General features: G+C 43.7%; 1 long non-coding RNA gene across 1 annotated transcript; it reads right to left on the reverse strand.

Annotated features, from left to right (window-relative positions):
- Nucleotides 1–4,999: 4,999 nt before the first annotated feature.
- On the reverse strand, nt 5,000–16,873 carry LOC142012034 (uncharacterized). The gene is made up of 4 exons (XR_012645246.1): nt 16,591–16,873; nt 13,806–13,908; nt 13,030–13,104; nt 5,000–5,580 (listed from the first exon to the last, which is right to left on the reverse strand). It is a non-coding gene; the product is annotated as an uncharacterized LOC142012034 (long non-coding RNA).
- Nucleotides 16,874–20,083: the final 3,210 nt, after the last annotated feature.

Genomic DNA, 20,083 nt, shown 5'->3' on the forward strand with positions numbered 1-20,083 from the left:
AATAAGTTACTGTTTTTATGTATGTGTATTCACATTTGTATACTAATTAATAGAGTTTTCACATTCTACATACCTGTTTCCTTACACATGCTGAAAGATCACTTGTTTTTGTTTTTTTCAGATGAGCATAACTGAAATTTCCATTGGTTTGGATTCCATTAGAGAGGTTGGGGCAGGGCTGCTAATTGCAGGGACAAAAAGTGGGGCCAGATGTAAAAAGTTCTCTCACCCCTAGTCTAAGGGGCTGATTGTCCCTTACAGAAGGAACAGGCTAAACAGAAGGAAAGTAATCTATATGGCTGTTTCTACATGTGCCACTTTCCTCCGAAAGGGGAAAGGTGCACCTTGGAGTAGATGTAGCACACAGATAAGGATGTGTGGAAAAGAGAACTAGGTTCCAAGTTCTATTATCTTTCTGTAACCCCACACCAGAACGCATTCTGTGGATCCAGGCTCCTGTGTTTTGTTTTGTTTGCTGGAGGCAGGACTGGAGAGCGAAGGGAGACAGGGTTGTCACCGGACACCAGAAAAAGCATGCAGGAATGTTTGGAAGAAATCTCATAGACAGTTTCTACACATGCCTCTGAAAGTGGCATGCTAATAAACAGCCCGAAATATGCTAATGAGGCATGGATGCAAACTGTGGGTGCCTCATTAGCATAAAGTCACATGATTTGGAGTCCAGAAGACGTTCTTCTGGGATCCAAAACAACGAGTAGAAGCGTGGCCCCCGGGGGGTCTTCCGGAAGGAAGTGGTTCTTCCAGAGGCCCCTCCTTCCCAAAAATTTTCCAGAAGGGGCCTCCGGAAAAAGGACTTCCTTCCGGAAGCCCCCCGGGACTGCGCTTCTACACGGCATTTTGGAGTCCGGAAGAACAGTCTTCCAGACTCCAAATCACGTGACGTTATGCTAATGAGGTACGGGGAATTTGCATCTATGTCTCATTAGCGTCTTTCGCTCCATGTATTAGCATGCCACTTCCAAAGGAAGTGTAGAAACGGCCTTAATGTATTTGTTTACACGGAGCTTCTATTCTAGTTCACTGGACAACAACACTACTAAACCCTGAATCAGTGCCGAGGTCACCAATAACAAAATAATACAATAAAACAAAGCTATTCACCAGCCTGCTGTGTCAAAACATCAACTGATCCCAGAGACCTAAATACAGCAGTTAGAAAAACTGAATTCTGTCCCCAGCTTTAGTAGACTTTTTCTCTGTGAAATGAGGTGAATCACTTCACCTGTTATCGTCCTAGGTCTTACATATGTAAAATGGAGATATTATTTATCCACCTCACAGATAGATGGCAAAGTTAAAGGCATGATGCTAAGGCAACTTTATACTACTCCAGTCTTGTAAAGTGGCCTTAAAGTGGGTGTCAACATAATTTACAGCCCATTTAAGGGCTCTTTACACTGGCACAGCAGCATAAAATAGCTTTAGTGTGTGAGAATGAAACCCATTAGCATTAAGAAGACACTTTGGGAGGCTAGCTAGGTTGGAAAGTGCTATATAAGCACAACATATAATTTATTATGCTGCAATGGTAGATGCACCTTGCAGAGGTTGATTTGCACAGAAGCTTTACATTATTTTGTAAAATCTCAATAAAGTGACAAAAAACAAACCGTAGAATAAAAACTTTGAGCTCGATTTGGGTTTCGTCATGATGGTTTGATGAAAACACATTGACATAGAATGAATAAGAAAAGTTCTAAGTCATCTCTTCTGGTGCTTTCTTAGGCATGGGTTGTCTCACTTTCTATGTACCCCTTTGGAATTTGAAGACACTCTTGGACGTGCCCTTTGGCATCATTGTGTTTGCCTGTGTGCTGATTCCTGGACTATGTTGTGCATAGGTAGGTTCTCTATAGAATCTTATATACTTTTCTAGTCATCACCTTTTCTCGTCTTTGTGTAAGTGGGAGAACGGTCCTGCTTTCAAACTTTCCCAGCAGGGCCAGTCCTAGACAATTAGCAGTCTCGGGCAAATTTCGGCAGTCCTTAGAAAATGATGTCCCCCACAATAACCCCTAGCCCAGGGCTCCACCCCACCTCTGAACCAGCAGCCCACCCAATCCTGGAGCACATAGCATGACAGGGGCCACCCAGGAATGGGGTGCCTGCCCAGGAGCAGAGTGCGGGCAGTGTGGCAGGGACCAGCCCAGGGATGGAGTGCTCACTTGGGAGTGCTCAGTGCAGAAGAAACCTGGCTGCCAAGACAGCAGCCAAGCCCAACATGCCAAACTAGTTGTTTTGGCAGACCCAGGTGACAGCCCAGCTAGCCAGTCCCTAAGACCAACTCAGTTTCCTGGCTTCTATAGTACCCTGGTAAAAAGGGCTACCAAAAGGATCTGAGTCCCTACTCCCATTTATTGTACCTAGAGGCCTCCCTAACCCCAACAAGGCTGAGCCCAGGATTCCTGGGAGGCTTGACCCCTGACCTTGTTGCGGTACCATAGGGCAGGGACTAGGGTCTCCCCACACTAGGGTGTTCTCTCTGCCCTGGACACTTCCCTGACCCACTGATGATTACACACCATTCAAAGCAAATACAATGTATTAAACAGCAATCAATTTAGAACAAAAGATTAAGGTAAACATGGGAATGGTTTAAGGAAAACACATCACCCCACTCTGTGGCACAGAGAACTCAGTGTCTCTGGAATGCAAGGTAGGTCACTTTCTATTTCTTGTAGACCCCAGGCCTACTTCTCAGGTCCTGGCTGAGCTGCAGGGATGCTTCAGGTCAGAACTTGCCCTGGGTGGCAGGACCCTTCTCCCCAGCATCAGCCCTCCTCCATCTACCATGCCCCCACCGCAGCTGGGATTACAATACCCCTCAAAGTCTGCAGGCCTCTTGGCTGGTGGTGCCTCCCTGCGCTAGACTTCCTCCCAAGGTACCCCCTCATTCTCTCCTGCTGCTCACCATATCCAGGTCCAGACTGCTCCAGCCCCAGCTCTCTGCTGCTCTTCCTCCAGCTGCCCAGCAGCTTCTCTGGTCTCTATGTTCCATGCCTTCATCTCTCCTCCCAGCATGGATCTGTTTTCTACGCGGTGCCTCAGGATCTGTGGCTACAACTCTCCTCCCAGTACAGATATGTTTCTTGAGTATGTCTCTGTCTAGCAGGCAGAGCACCGCTCCCCAGCTCATCTAAGGCCCCTTCTTTCTCCTTAGCTCAGCTCCCCCTCTGTCACACCAGAATTATCCAGCTCACATGGAAGATGGGATAGCCTCCTTCCCCCTAGCCTTCTCACTCTCTGTTTAGTATGCCTGCCTTTTCAATCAGGCTGACCTGGAGTGTAGTCCTATTTCCATTGTTCCTGTGGACTGTCAGTCTCAAGGTCCTGATTTCTCATTGACACCTCCCCTTCCTTTTGACGTTGGGGCTAGCCAGCCAGAACCCACTGAGTTCCAGGAAATGGCCAACAGTCCCTTTACATTTGACCAACGTATCTTTGTTTGTCTTTCCATGAACGTAAGTTGACGCCGCACCTTTCCATTTTCTTGCAAGCATGTTCTTTCCTTTCTGCTCAAAGAGTCGCGTTAAGAGATTGTCCAACGTGTTTTCAGTCTGCCCCATGGTCATTTGTGATCTCTGGAGATCCAGTCACTGATGCAAGCTGTTCACCTATTGTCTTGCTTATGCATTACATGACCCACCCATCTGCACTTTGCATCATACATCACAGCTTTGCTTTACATCAGTTACCTCTGTACATCTTCTGATCTCCTCATGTGATCATGGAGCAATATCTTACACTTGTGCCTTTCCATTGCTCTCTGGGTGACAGCAAATATTTCTTCCTCCACTTTCATCGCTGACTAACTTTCCGCTCTGTATATCATTGCTGGCAGAAGACTGGAGTTAAATAGTTCTTTCCTTCTCTTCATTGGCAGTTCATCTGTTAAAGATATTTTTATTCTGATTAAACTTTCCCACCCTGCCCGTCTCCTCCTGCTACATTCCCCTTCAAATGAGTTCTCTCTATTCAGCTATATTTGTTAATCTCCTCAACTTCTTTCCTGTTCACGCTGATGATTCCTACTGTGCACTGCTCATTCCACATGCACTTTATCTTCAACATGTTCACTTCCAACCATGGGCAGCAGGAAATGTAGGCAAGAGACGGCACTGCCTTCCCAAAACTGCCTACATCCCAACCCCACACCAAGGCTGTGGTCATAGCATGGCAGCCCAGCTCCCTGGTCACTGGTGAGGGCTGGAGCCAGTGTGTGGAAACCTGGCTCCCCAGCTGCCCAAGAGAACTTAGGCCATGGTGTGGCAACTCCATATGCCCAGGAGGGAAGGTTGAGGAAGGGTGGGATCTTGGGGTGGAAGGGGTGGGGCTGGGGTTTGCTCTCCATAGCTGCACCTTCACTTATCACCCATGCTTCCAACTCAGTATCACGCAAAAATGTTTGCAGTTACTGCAATTTGTTCTCCAGTTCTTCTGTGTCTTTTGCCAGTATTTCATAGTACTCAATAAAGAGAAGATGGGATAAATGTTCTTCATCAGTACTGATTCCTTCTTCCCAGTTCAACTACTTAAATGACTTTGGTCATAATGGACAACATGTGCAAAGCCACTAATACTTAATTGGACAACAAATCCGCTGCAGGCAAATGAGAGGGAAACAGACTTTTCAAACACACTTCAAACTCATTAAAAAAGGATTTTGTGCTGGCAGAGATCACGTGTTCAAAACCCAGCTCTTCTAAGTGTTGTTTAAACTCTCATGAATGTTACTATCCTCATTATTTATTATAATCCCACACCTCAGTTTACAAGACGGTTAAAAAGGGTGTTAGCCTAGAGAAACTTCTGCAGCTCAAATAGCAAGATCCTATGTTAGGGAATCTGAAGATAAGAGAATCAGATCAGCAATAGGATTTATGTCCAGTGATGGTATTTTAAGAAAGTTTTACAAATTGAAAGAGACCACTTTAAAACAGATATTTTACTTTAACTTTGGCATCTTAAATCATGTCTTTATCACCAGAATACACACTTCACATCTCAGTCACCTGCTGCACACTTTATTTTTGGAAACCGTTAGTCAATGTGTGTATGTGTCCTGCTACGCCCAATCCACAATAGGTGTAAACTTGTGACAGCACTCTATTTATGAGCCCAGCTCTTTAGCACATTACATAAAATCTTATGCTTTTAGCTCTATCATTTCAGTTCCTGATGTCAGCTATCAGATTTGCAGGTGCCCCACATTGATATGTTTAAGGTTGAAAGATTTGCTTCACAGTGGAAGGAGGAATAGCAACAGGCATGCTCACTGGACTAACTCAGGATAGAGCCACACTACAAGGGGAGATTGACCTGCTCATTGTGTGCCTGCACAAAAGGACACTCCCAGGAGTCAACGTCGACAACTATACTCCGTGTGAGAGGCGAGGAACAAGGCAGGCAAAAGGAAGGTCAGCCTTCTGATGTGTGGACACACATGGAAGTCGATCGCAGATAAATGGATTTTAGCTACACAATTGGTTTAGCTAAAATTGTGAATCGGGGTCGACTTCTACTTCAAGTGTAGACATAGCCATAGCCATATGCAGGAGTCTGTAATCAAAATAGCAAGAAGAGCCGTTTTTTTCAAATTCAGTTACAAAATCAGTATTTCAAGAGCCATAATGCATGTGAATACGAGACAATCCTTAATAAATAACGTCAAAATCATACTTTCTGTAACCCCTATTTTAAGAACAGCACACACACAATGATTTGTACCAGTAAGAAAGTTTCTTTCACCCCTGGACTGGAGAGCAAATGAGGACAAGAAAAATGCTGCACCTGGAGATAGCCTCTTAAGTAGGAAGGAGCAATGTTCGCATCAACCCTCTATGCCCCACCCTGCATTCCCAGGCTCTACCCACCCCCTTGGCCCACAAAATCACTCCCCCCTTCCCAGGCTTAAACTCTCTCAGCCCCTAAACTCACCTCCCCAACCCCAGGCTTAACCCCTCTCAGCCCCAAACCTGCCCTCCACCCCCAGGATTAACCTGCCTCAGCCAACAAGCTTCTTCAGCTGTGCATGCATGTTGCTACTGTTCCTCTGTGGCTGATGTCTCCTCCTCTACCTGCTTCTCACTGCAACTTTGCAGCTCCAGTGGGGGCAGAGTCGGCTGCCCCTCCCCCAGCTCTCCTGCTCACTTCCCCCACCTACAGCATGGGTGGCTCCCTGCCCTGCCATGCTGAAATAATGGAACTAAATTTAATTGGTTTAATGGCCAGATCCCTCATGCTGCCCTGCCAGCCTTTAAACCAATTAATTTTAGTTCTATTATTTTAGTGGAACCAGGGCAGGGAGCTGCTAGAGGAGTCAGCAGCAGCAGCATCCAGAGCCACAAGTGACTCCTTAAAGAGCCACATGCAGCTCTGGAGCCGCAGGCTGCCAACCCCTGGTCAAGTGCATCCTGATGTTATCCTTGCTCTGGGCTACATCAAAACTGTTTCTATGCCAACCTTATTATATTTGGAACTGTAAATCAAAACCTCAACTCTCTTTTCTGTTAATTTCATCAACAGATAAGTTCATCTGGATGTCACACATTTCATGCAAGTGGGAAATTATTGAAATAATTGAAGCTACTGTTAAGGCTCCGAGGTAGGGTTCAAATTTGGTGCAACTGGGGTACATATTCTATCTGGGTATCTGTTGGAAATGAAAGTAAAACCTTATGGAAGTCTGGAATGTGTTAATCAAAAGAGTTGTAGGTTTCTTTCCAGGAAGATGGAAAGAAACTTACAAGTCACACTGTTTACTTCCACTCTTTCAAACTTGTGCTTTGGTGCAGTATGCCCTGCCACAGCCATATCTATCACTAAATGTAGAGTCTGTTTGCTAATTATGAATATTCCTTTTGAACAAATGTTTCTGATATAGAACAGAATATCAGAAGACTATATCTATATTCTCAAAGTGCATGCTGAAGTTGCAGGAGTAGAGGGATTGGTTTTCAAATTTAAATATTGCTTAAACAAAACATTTTATAGACTGAATTAATATAATCTTAGGAGTGGGAGGACAAAAATGGTCTTAAGATATCAGTGAGTTCACGTTTATACTATTCCATGCTACATTTCACATCAAAAAGTCCAGTTTCTATACAGCAAGAAATTGGCATTCCCAACAGCCAGCTATATCCACATGTTAACATGATGTTGAGTTTGGTGCAGGATACAAAAAGGTCAAAAGACAGAAAGGTGAGATGGGATTTTGGAAGGACAAGCAGGTGTGAGAGAGGACTTACTGCAAGAAATTGTTAAAGTGCTTGGATCCTGGGGGCACTTTTTAATTTCAAAAGTTGTCTTTATTTTTGTGGGAGGAGAATTCTATATTCACATTCTGATGATTTTGCTTTCTAACTAGACTGTTGAGTCTTAGGTATGGAAGCTCTCCACTTCAGGACTGTGGTCCAAAATACCAAATACCAGAGAAGTATTATATACCTCTGCTTGTCAATATTTTATTTTAATAGGGTGAGTGTTTCTGCAGTATGACTAATATTTAATTCAAAGAGTGACAGTTTTGTTCAAAAATGTGTATGTTCTCAATTAGGTTTCTGAAGGAAACAGTAGCATTCTTGTCTCTTACTTACTCTTGGTAAACTACAGTGTTGGGGCAAAGTTGTGGCTGGGTTCTGTTAGGAAAATACTAAAACATTTTGTTCTTCTTTACACATTTGTATCTTGAAAAAAGGACGACAAACTTTATTAACAGGTTTAGGTAACTTTCAAAAGACACTGTAAACTACACTGTGGTGAAAACTGAGTTGAGCCCTTGCATGTGTGCCTAGGCTGTGGAAGAATCTTCCATATATCTGGCCCTTCTGCAGGATCCAAAAACAATAGCAGTGCCTGAACTTTGTGCAAAATGAGTACTGCTCTTGGCTTCCATGGCATGTCCCACTTTCCACACCTGCCAGTACAAAGGACAGCAGGTTATTTTCCCTCCTTAAGGGTTGTAGAATAGATGCACGCCCCTTGTCCTTACAATAGCACCAAGAAGCACTGTGCCTCCTTCAGGTACTATGGCTCCTAAGGCTTCCACCAGAACAGCAGGAACTGTCATATTCAGGGCCAAATTTTTGATGGAGTTGATACTGCTAACAGAAAGTCTTCTTAATTCTTTTAAAGTAGGATCTTATTCACAGGAAACAAAAGAAAAGGGTACCTTTTTGTTTTGGTTTGTTTGTTTGTTTGCATCCTGCTTCTTCCTAATGCATTGGGCTTTCTCTACACATTAAGAATTTTCCCAGAAGGTCATGGATTCTCTTCTCTGTTCTGAACGACATGATTTAGTAACCATAATATTGTATTACTATTACCATTTCCTTTCCTCACCCTGTCTGTTGTCTCAAAATGTATCTCTACTCTCAAGCTTGCCTGGTAGACATGGGGACAAGATCTGTCCTCAATTATTCTGTATTTACACCACTAGTTCCTCCACAAAAGTCAACTGAATTGCATTGGATTTAAACTACCGTAGCTGAGACCAGAGTCTGGCCCTCATGATGTTACTTCAGACTTAATTAAAGAGCACTATGTGCACCTTCTTAGTACTGACTTGGCACTAAGACTGTTTGTTGATAATTAGAGTATCATTGTCAACAGCAAAACTAGCTATTTTCTCTGAATTACTATATTTTCTCATCTGTTTCGCTTTGAAAAAAATGCTACTTTTTCTTAACATTCTGATATCCGGCAACTTAGGTCATGATAAATGGGATTTCCGGGATGGGACCATTTAACAGACAAGTTTGGAAGTTTCTAGAAGAGAACCACATAAGGGTTGATTACCTATGGACATCTGAGACAGGCATCACAATTCAAAGGTTGCAGTATTCAAGAAGTTATAATAGCTGGCAGAGAATCAGAGATAAGCAGGAAAGCAGCCATAGATGAAAATTTCACACCTGGATTTTGCTAGTTAGCTGTATGCTAGTAGAGACCTACTTTAGGTTCAAGGGACAAGGAAGGATGAGCCAACACCTCTCTTATCAGGAGGACTAGTGGAAGCAGCAAGCCTCTTCACTGACTGTTGCTAACCACACAACTGATGCTGCTGCAGTATACAGGATAATGCAAGTAAGAGGGGCACTATGGACATTGTCTCCCCTTTGTCTTTCAAGTAATTTCATAGCGTGGGAAAGAAGGACAAGGGAACAGGCCACACTAATGATCATCATACTCGCCACCCTGTCATTCTGCTTGTGGCAGTCTATAACGTACCCCATCTGTAGTAAATTTCAGTCTATCCATACTGTAAGGAGAAGACAGACTGCTATATTTGATGCTGGTTTGGGTGCAAAAGAGTCAGCTCTCACTGAGTCCTTGAAGTAGGATATAGACTAAGGACCTGCCTGTCCAAGAAGGAGTTGGCAGGGTAGGACTGACTGCCTGTGTAAAAGGAAGGGGCTGGTGGGGTTGTTACCAGAATGAAGAAGTAGAACTGAGGTCAGTGTATGCAAATGAAGGAAAGTGTCTGTCTGAGAAGACTCCAGAAATAAGGAGGAAGTAGCAGTTTTAGTGGATCCAGCAGTTTAAATCCATCCCTGAGGCCAAGGTGCTGCTAAAATCCCACAAAGTGAAATGGAAGATACTGTAAGTCCATTGTCAATATGTTAATGGGGTTTCAATCATTAGCAGATTTATCAAATTAAGAAAAATGTTTTACTTGTATTATACCTCTTCTGTTCTATGATTAAGGCTGATCCAGAGGAAACCATTATTTTAGTCACTCTGGTTAGAGTGCCTGGGCCTTACCAAAATGGAGTGCTGCAGGAGATGTGAGCTACCTCGCCTAATATGTTTTGGGACTGTCCCAGGATTCAATCTTTTTGGCTAGAAATACACTCATGAATTAATATGATCATGGATACTCCCTTAAAAATGACTTCCCAGAGCTGTGATACATCCCATCACCTTGGAAATTCTGCAATTCACAGAAAGCCTGCATCTCTAGAGCTGTGCTTGTAGGCAAAAAGCTCAGATCAAAGAATAGACTGCCTCTTGGGATAGGAGATTGGCACAGAGGCTTGAATATACTGGCAGCTAAAGAGCACATAGCATTTTTGAGAACAGGAACATCTAGCACAGTGGTTCCCAACCTTTCACTAGTAGGACTGCCATCTACCCACAAAACCATTTGCGGATCCCCAGTCATCCCCCCAACCCATTCACAGACCCTATCAAAGCCAGTTCTAGGCACTATGTACACTTCTTTAAATGAAAAAGGAAGCCACAACATAGATTTTTGGACAGCAATTAAGAACATTATTGGAAGATTCTTAATTTGAAATAATAATTGATTGTAATTTGTAATCTATTTAAAACTAATTTTCTGCGATAATCTTTTATTTTTTTCGTAGACCCTCTGCATACGGTGACCATATCTCCCCCAGCTAAATATGGGACACAGGGGAATGACACCTTCCAGGCCAAAAGATGACAGATGGTCACCCTACCAGGGAGTCAGGCAGAGGCTGCCCTTGGGGGCTGCCAACCTGCTGGATGGAATGCGGGGGGCAGCTGTGGCTCTTGGCTGCCCCATGACTTGGAGCACCGGGAATTGGGCTACCATCCCACCAGCGAAGCTCCCAGCTTCCACCAGGTGCAGGAAGCTGGGTGGGAGCCACACTGATCCAGCTCCCGGCTCTTGCCAGTTGGAGGAAGCCAGGCAGCGCCACTCTGCCATGCAGGTGTGGCTCACAGCTCCCTCAGCTGGGGGAAGCCGGGTGGCAGCCATGCCGGTCTAGTTTCCCCAGTCAGGGAAAGCTGGGCAGCAGCCACGCCACCAGACAGGTCAAGCTCCCCCAGCTGTGGGGAGCCGGAACTGGGGGCAGCCACATGCTCTCGTAAAAAAGCAGAATACAGGGCAATTAGCTCCGCTGGCAAAATAAATCAGGACATTGGGATGGCACCCAAAATATGGGGCTGTCCCGCTCAAAATGGAATGGATGGTCACCCTACCCCAGCACCACTGATCTACTAAATTTGACAAGATTTGCCTGACTTTTTAGAAATCTTTTATTGCTAGCAGATGGAAACTGAAATGCTGTTCTCCAGTCTCCTCCATTCCTTTCCTTTCTCTCCCTTTACTTTTTTGTTCTTTTTGTCTTTTTCCTCTTCACCATCATCATTCATCATGGGCTTAGCACCAATGTGTCCGATGCCTCCCTCACTATTTCCTCCTATCTTTTCCTGCCCAGTGCAGAGTGGCTTAGTTTCTGTAGACTAGCTTTGCACCAATCTACTATATCATCTATCCATTCTCTCTGGGGTCTGCCTCTCCTATTTGAACTGTCCATTATGCCAAATAATAGGATCTTGATTTTTTGTTCATTGTTCATTCTGCAGATGTGCTCGAATACCTGTAACTTCTGTTGTATAACCTTCTGCAGTAGGTTCTCTTTTGGCTGTATCTTCCTATATAATTCCTCACTGGTGACTTTCTTCATCCATTCTGTTCTCAGGACCTTTCTATAACAACTCCTCTTGAATGCCAATATCCTTCCCTTTGAATCTTTCACTATCAACCATGTCTCACATATGTACAATATGCTGCTGAATACACGTTTTCAAGATGCTCAGTTTTGTTCCTAAGCTAATCACTTTGATTTTCCAGATTTTATCCATCACCTTCAAATTCGCTCTTGCTTTCACTATTCTAGTCGCTATTTCCTTCTTACAGTCTAGATCATATGTTATGTTGCTCCCCAGATACATGGACTTCACTACTTTCTCTAGTTCAATCCTGTCTACGCTGATCTTCCTTCCTATTTCCAATACCTTCCTATCTCCAAATACTATTGTTTTCATCTATGTTCATAATCAGTCCATACTGCTTTCCTTCCTCATTTAGCAGCTGCACTGTTGGGACTGGCATGGACCCCTAAATGCCTCATTGCGGAGTTTTTTTTCTCTGCCCTTCCATATTTGCTACCAATCACTCAACCTACTTTTGGAGTAGGAAGTAGATCTGATTATCTGAATGTACCTGCATAATCTTAACAGTATAAAATGTCTGCATAATCAAGAATAATTAGATGGGTCAAGTTTGTTCAAGGTCACACGTATACAGTGTGCCTGTATTGTAGAACTGTTATCTGCTAGCCATTAGCACCATAGTAGAAAAACTGGTTGGAGTTCCCTTAACATCTGGAAAATGACATCAGACAGATTATCCCTCAAATACTTAAGATGGAAGAACCTGGAGTAGTATAGGTAGTACCCGCCTGGTACAGCACCCTCAGGATCTCAGTGGTCCCAAACAAGGGATTTTGTGAACCCAAGAGCACTTAATGCCCCTGTCCCTTCTGGCCCTCCACAGCTCCCTGGCTCTCTCGCTATGGCTCACCAGAGTAGCCAGCCCCAGCCCTAGCACTCCAAACTCGCATGCAGCTGCTGGGGGACCTACAGAAGGCTGCAGAGGGATGCTGGTGTTCCAACCCTCTTGCACTGCCTGGAGTTGCCAGGGGAAGCTGGTACTCTGGCCCCAAACCCCGGCAGGGGATTGCTGGGGGAAGCTAGAGCGCCAGCTCCGTTCCCCCACCCAGGGTGGCTGAGGAAAGCTGGCGCTCCGCGTGGGACTGCCTGGAGAAGCCAGTGCTATGGCCCCAGTGCCCCAGGTAACGCTGCAGAGGAGAAACTGCCTCCAGCCCAGCCTTGCTGTCCCTCTGCAGGGATGGATGCTAGCTAGTTACACTCCTGCCCTCACTCTGTAGTCCAGGAACATCTCTCATCATGCCGGACAAGGGATGTTGCCAGATAAGAGAATGCCAGTTTTTGAAGGTACAACCTGTAATCAGTTTCAGTTGAAACAGTCTAAAAATTCAGTGCAATCGCTAATTTTGCACAGTTGCACTAGCATGGTTTTCTTTTTTCTAAATTATATTTGCCTAAGTGAAATAGTTATCCAAGGAGATAAAATTACGTAAGAAAATCAGCACTGTACTCTAGTATCACTGGATTAATTATTTATCAAATAAAGTGCTTTATTTTCCTTACCCGCCTGAGATTTTGTTGACCTCTTTCTTAAGGGCAAATATATGACAGATGCTTCAGCTTTTCAAAAGCTCCCTTCTATAACAAAAGAAAAAATGTAAACATTATTCTATGTATTCCTCTTGACTGTATTTTACTTGTCTCTAGGGACACTGAGTAGATTTTAAAAATAAAAGCTTCTACAGTATCATGGGATATCTTTTTGATTTGAGTGTTTATTTTGGTTTTATTTTTGTTCTGCAAATGTAGCCTAACGTTTCCAAGGCACATATTTATTCATTAATATAATTCATGTACACTGTAATATACTTATAAAGAAATCATTTTGTCTGAGTGCATTGAAATATGCAAATAACAATTCTAGCAACAGATAAATTCTTCTGTGAAGAATTTGGCTGGGACTTTCAACCTACTTCAGTGTTAATTTGTTGTAAACATGTGCCAGTCTGATCATGCTGATCCCACTAAACAACTGGGGAGGAAAAGTAGCAAACATGATGGCAACATTCTTTTTCCCATATTTTGAGGTAATCATAATCTACCTCAAAATACTTGTGATAAATATATTTCAGTTATCTTATATGAGATAAATTTTAGTATATTCAGTTAAGATTTAAGATTGTACATAAATGAATAGCTAATTTTAATTGACCAAAGAAAAAGAAGAAAATCAACAATCCTTCATTAGAACTAGCTTAATAATTACATAGGGCCTCATCCTTGCATACCCTTATGTCCCAGATTAATAAGAGCAATTGTCGCAAAAAATACATACGTACCAAACCTGAAATCTAATCTGCACAGGCAAGCCCTTACACCTGTCCAGAATCCCAGGGAAGTTAATGAGGTGCTGCCTGGATATATAGGTCCACGGGCATATATCTAGGTGCAGGATTGGGATCACAATTACCAATTATGACAGAGTTATAATACAAAAAGTGGAATATTCAAACAGTTTATTAAATAAATGGAAAAATCATTCTAAAATCTTAAACATTTACACATTTTAAACACATGATTAGTTCTGTTACTATTTATATGGTTAGAAACTTGAGCAGTTTGCAAGAGGCCTAAAAGATCAAGGAAATAAGGTCCATACTTGACATTATATGTACATTCCTAGAAGATTTATAGATAAACTACAATGCTTATGTGCATAATTTATGCCAATATGAATTTTCTATGAGTTTTTCTAAAATGTACTTGTATTTGGCAGATGTTATGAGAGCTCCCCCTTCTGTTGCAATACACTTAAATGTTCTTGGAAGGTATTCCCCATATATGCTGGGGGGGTGTGCAGGGGGAGTTGCCTAGCCAGAACACCGAAAAAAATTCATTTTTAATTATCAGGTTTTGGATGTCCTCCACTGGGAATATACTGCAAACACTGAGTAAAGGGCGGCGCTCGCCCAAGCTGAGGCATTCATAAGGAGCTCAAAACTGATGAGATTTCAGATAAATATTTCACAGTGCACTTGATCATCGTTGTAAATGATGTGTTTTACTTTTCAAGGAGATGATCTCTTGTTTGCCTGAGGTTTTGCAAAAGTCATGAAGTGTGATGCTGGAATGAAAAACAGAAGTGCTGTTCTAACCAATTATCCTTAGGAAAAGACAAATATAAAGGTGAAAAATTTAAACTTCTGGATCTCTAGAGAAAAACAAATAAAAAATCAGATCTACATGCTTGAAGCAATACATGGATGCCAGATTCATCAGGCTACAGCATCAACCATTCATATTGCTTCAATGTTTTGCCTTTATACTGTAGCCTAATTATAAAAAAGTGTGTTCTCCATTCATTGCAATATACCATTAACATATTGCTATATCACTTTATACAAGTACTGAAAGAATAGGAAATGTCAGCTGATTTCCTCCTGAAAACACATTTAAATTCCATTAAATTAACACAAGACAGTGCATATGTGCGTTTAACACCTGATCTTTGAGATACATTGCTGTGATGGAAATAGTGTACTGACTGTTTCAGCTTCTGCAGCGCTACGTGTTTCCCCCCAACCAACGTAATCAAAAAAGCCTATGGATCTATATGCACAAAAGGGCATTCCCAAACTTGCTGCATACATGGGCTAAGGGCCTAATGTAAAGTCTTACCAGCTCCATATTCTCTAGTGGCTTGGAGAGCAGGAAACAAAACAAAGCATATTTATGGAAAAAGTCACAATTCCTGCTAGACGTCAACATCAGGCAACACTAGTGAAGGATTAGACATGTCACTCTATATGCTCAGATCTGATTTTAAATTAGGGATACAGTACACATTATTTTACTATTATCATTCTGTATTTAAACGATGGGGTCACACATTTCGAGATTAGTGAAAAAAGGATATTTTAATTTATGTAAAAACTCAACCTATAAAATTGAGAGTTTGAATACATGAAAACCCAGGAGACTTAAAATTAGAAGGCTAACTTAATCATCCAAACCAGAAAATGCAGAATGCAAAGAAATGTCCCATAACCACTGCTGGCAGCAACAGTACTTCATTTTAGTTTTCTTGAGAGAAAAACTTATAGCTCCAATAACCAAATTTAAATTTTAGCTGCCACTGAGCAAATAATCATTGCTATTTTTATTTATGTATATTACCATAGAGCCTAGAAGCCTTAATAAGAAGACCAGGATTCCACCGTGCTAGATACTGCATAAACAGAACAAAAAGAGGCTCCAAAGAGCTCACAGCCTAAGAATAAGACAAGAAATAAGAGACTGATGCAGACAGAGAAGTACAAGGAAACAATGAGACAATGTTGCTCAGCATGACAGGGAGTGATCTCAGCTTGCCAGCTGCTTGTTACTTTTGTATGCAGTGTTGTTGTAGCAAGAGTTGGTCCCCAGGATATTAGAAAGACAAAGTTGGTGAGACAACTTTTATGGGATCATCTTTTGGTAATGAAAGAGATAAGATTTCAAGCTTACACAGAACTTTTCTTCATGTGTTCTTTAGACCCCAAGAGCTCTGTGTAATCCCAAAAGCCTGTCTCTTTCCTGAATAGAAACTGGTCCCACTCTAACCTGTCACTCTCCATTTGTGTAAGCATCAAAAACAGGAGAGTTCTCAGGAGGCATTTGAAGGAGGGTAACAAACAAAACAAAACTGTTTGCTGAGAGGAGGCTTTCAGAAAAGAAGGCACTACTGTGGATTAGCTAAATAAAACGAGCAAATACTTTAGCAGGGCAGTGCTTGTTTTCCAGGAAGAAAAGCAAGAACAGGATAATTACAAGATAGGTTAATATGGAGCTGTTGGATGCCTTCTGGTGGCCCAAGAGCAGTGAGTTTTAAAAGACACTGCCAAAGCGTGGCACGGGGGGGAATCTCTCCCTAACTCTAGGGCAACCGTATTTCCCTGTCCCAAATACAGGCAGCACCTGCCTATGCTCTCCAGAGGCACGGGGAAATGACTAGTGGGGGGGTCGGGGGGGGTGGGGTAACCCGGCCAAAATATGGGATAATTTGTCTCTTTTTAAAAATAAGTCGGGGGCTTTACGGCGTCCCAAATACAGGACCGTCCCGCCCAATACTGGACAGATGCTCACCCGCTAACTCGGTGTTTCTGATCATTTCTCAGCAGCAGAGGGATGCGGCTTCTGGGGGTGGGGGAGTGGGAGGGCTGGAACGCCAGCGACTCGGGTTATCGTGACAGACACGAACACCACAGCTACCGAGGCTACGAGCTTCGCGCCAGCAACGGCTGCGTTCAGCGGCTGCTAACGAATGGGAAAGGGGCAGCCGCTCTCGGCGGCCTCCCACCGGGCGCTTTTACACGGAGCCGCCCCCGGCCCCGCCCTGCCCCGGCCGTCCCGCTCCAGCTCCAGTCAATGGCCGACATCCCCCTGCGCTCGGCGGGGGGAGTGGGCGGAGCTGCTCTGCGGGCCAAAGAGACAGGGGAAACGGCGGCGGCCGACGCCCCTGACTTCCCGCGCGCGCGCGCGCGCGCGCCTCTCCAGTCACGCGCGCCTCGTTGCCCCTGCACGTGTCTGGCTGGCTCAGGGGCGGGTGCTGCCTCCGTCAGCCACGCACCGTGTTTTCCGTGCACGCTTCCATGTATTTCATGTTCCAGTTGGCTTGGGTGATGACCCAGCCGATCTTGTTCATTTTCAGGACATTTTCCCTGCAGATTTGAGAACACCAAGCAGGTGCGAATGTGAGAGCTCTAAAGGTAGCCGCAGCACGTGAGTCAAGGTTTAGGGATCCGAAGTGCCCTGCCACATCTGAGGAACAAGGCGCGTCGCCTGCTTTCAGAAGTCTTAAAAGAGCAACACTCTAATGTAGAAACCACAGACACTGAACCTCCAGAAAAGAAAATCAGCTTTGTGCTGGTGGCCTCTGACTCAGAAGATTCACTTGGTCCCCACTGCTGAGGATCATTATCAAGTAGAACCCATCATCAGCATGGATACATCCTTTGGCATGGTGGTTAATCCATGAAGGGACATATAAATCTTTAGGTTATCTGGCAGATAAATGTTTTGTGATACTGGCCACAACAATGCTATATGCTCTTCAGCCCTGAATGAAACATTCTTAGTCACAGCATATTTTGCTGCTCCATTACGGCCTGATCCAAAATCCACAGAAGTCAATGTGCATCTTTTCATTGGCATAATGGTCTTTGGATCAAGACCCAAGTAATCAGTTAAATGTATATACTAATGGACAGTAGTAAGTCCAAAGAAGCTATATGGACACATCATAAATATCTTTTCTAAAGCTGATGAATTGCTTTTTCCCAGAACAGTGCATCTGAGAAACCATAAAAGCTCAGTGCTAAAGACAATGTTTTATTCTCTTGGGGTTTGCTCCTCTTAAAGTTAATGGGAGTTTTGCTGAGCATAATTAACAAATATTCATAAAGCCAGATAAGGTTTGCAAGTAAAAATCTGACAAAGTGGGTCTTTGCCCACAAAAGCTTACACTCTAAAATATGTTAGTCTATAAGGTGCCACCGGACTTCTTGTTGCTTTCGGAGTAAAAATAAGGCAAGAAAAGGAAAAAGTAGTTAACACTTGGCTACAGGGTTTAATGTTCTCATTCCATTTCCCTCATGTCCAGTAACTAGGTTCATTATACACAGATGGCTGACTTACGCTGGCCTGAAGCACAAGATCACACTTCTGTTTGCAAATCAATGTTCCCCACAGGCTGCCCAAGACTTAAACATTAGAACTAATGACTAAACTATAATTGCAAGTCATATCCAAATTTATGGTTCATTTTGGTCATTTTCATGGCCAAAGGACTTGAAAATTAGTGAGTTTCACATTTTAGATGTTTATATCTGAAATCTCAAGATGTTGTAGCCATGGGGTCCTGACCCAAAAGGAGAAGAGCCACAAAGCAGTTGTTGGGGTAGGGGAGATTGTGGGATCGCCACCTCAATCAATTTCCCCCATGTTGCTGAGAGCACCCCAACTGAGAAGTCATAGATGCGAGTCCCAGCTGAGCTGGGAAGGACAAGACTCCTCTGCCCCCACACAGCTGCTCTTGGGTATCTCCTCTGGCTCCAGAAAGCACCACACCTCCCCACACTTGTTTCCTGTGTCCATAGGTCCATAGCTGCAGAAGAAGATCATCCCCCCTTTCAGAAACAAAATTTTGAGGAGTAAAGGGACTTTGAAGGAGCACCAGCACTTGGAAGTAACCATGGCTGACCCTCAGCTACATGCAAGCCGGCACTTCAAAGTTGCCGCAGGGGAGATTTAGCCTAATGAAGTGCTGCATATACACCACAGCACTTCATTAGTAATCTCCCAACATCCTAATTACCATGCTCCCTTTGAAGCTGGGGGCTAGTGTAGACAGAGCCACTGTCTTTTTTACTTCCTGTCTCTGCTCTGAAAACCCCTCTCCAGCTACGTCTACACTAGAGTGAGCTGTCAACAGAAGTTGCTCTTGAAAAAGATCCTCCAACCAAACCTCTGTCAACGGACAGTGGCCACACATGAAAGCGGATCACTTTGTTGATCCACTCTGTCAACAGAGAGTGGCCAGACTGCCCGGCTGCTTTCTTGGCAGAACAGCCAACCAGAAGCACAGCAGACTGGGCTGCTCAGTGATCCGGAAGCCCGGTCTCTCAACAGAGGGCCCCCTGGAGCATCCACACAGCTTTTTGGTCAAGAGATTCTTTCAAGAAAGTTGTTCTGCCTCATGGGGAGGAGGCGGAAGGCTGTCAGCAAAAGTGTTGAGTTCTGTAGACAGTAGGTTGACAGAACACATTTTTAGTGTGGATGCTCCACAGGTTTTGTCAACAAAATCCCTGTTTCATCGACAAAACCCTCTAGTGTAGATGTAGATGTTTAAACAGAGGTCTCTTTCTGCACCCAGTTCATTGGAACTGTCAGACAACACTGATATAGCCTTGTGAGGTATGGCATTCTGCTTCCCACCGAGTTCCAAAATGGAAGCACAGGCAAACTACTCGAGTCTACTTATTTCATTATATTTTTGTATGTAGGATTCTCCAGCCCACTATTCTTGTCAGAGGAAGGAAATGCACCCAGTGAGGTGAAACAGATGCACTACTGCAGGATCAAAAACATGCATAGCCTTTAGGCACTCTGCTCCAGGTTGTTGAAACTTTTGAGCCATTTTTGCCACATCGTTTGATTCTTCCCCATACCAGTAGTGTTGTCTGAGCTTCTTTGCTATCCAAGAAAATACCTGTTGAGCATGTCAGAGTGATTTTCATTTGACTGTGCTTCAGTTCAGAACAGCACATCCATTACTTTATTGTAAGCTTTTAGTGGACTGTGACATGTCGAGATCTGAACCAGCTGATTAAGATCTGGACTTGTCACAGTCCACTAAAAGCTTACAATAAAGTAATGGACGTGTTGTTCTGAACCAGGTGATTAAGTCTGTCTGTCCTCTGGCTTTCTTGGCAACAAACTGACCTTCTTCATTCAGCTGAGCATTGTTTAGAATCATAGAAGAGTAGGACTGGAAGGGACCCCGAGAGGCCATCGAGTCCAGCCCCCTGCCCTCATGGCAGGACCAAGCACTTTCTAGACCATCCCTGAAAGCCATCTA

This window comes from Carettochelys insculpta, chromosome 4 (genome assembly GCF_033958435.1).
Source record: "Carettochelys insculpta isolate YL-2023 chromosome 4, ASM3395843v1, whole genome shotgun sequence".
NCBI lineage: Eukaryota > Metazoa > Chordata > Testudines > Carettochelyidae > Carettochelys > Carettochelys insculpta.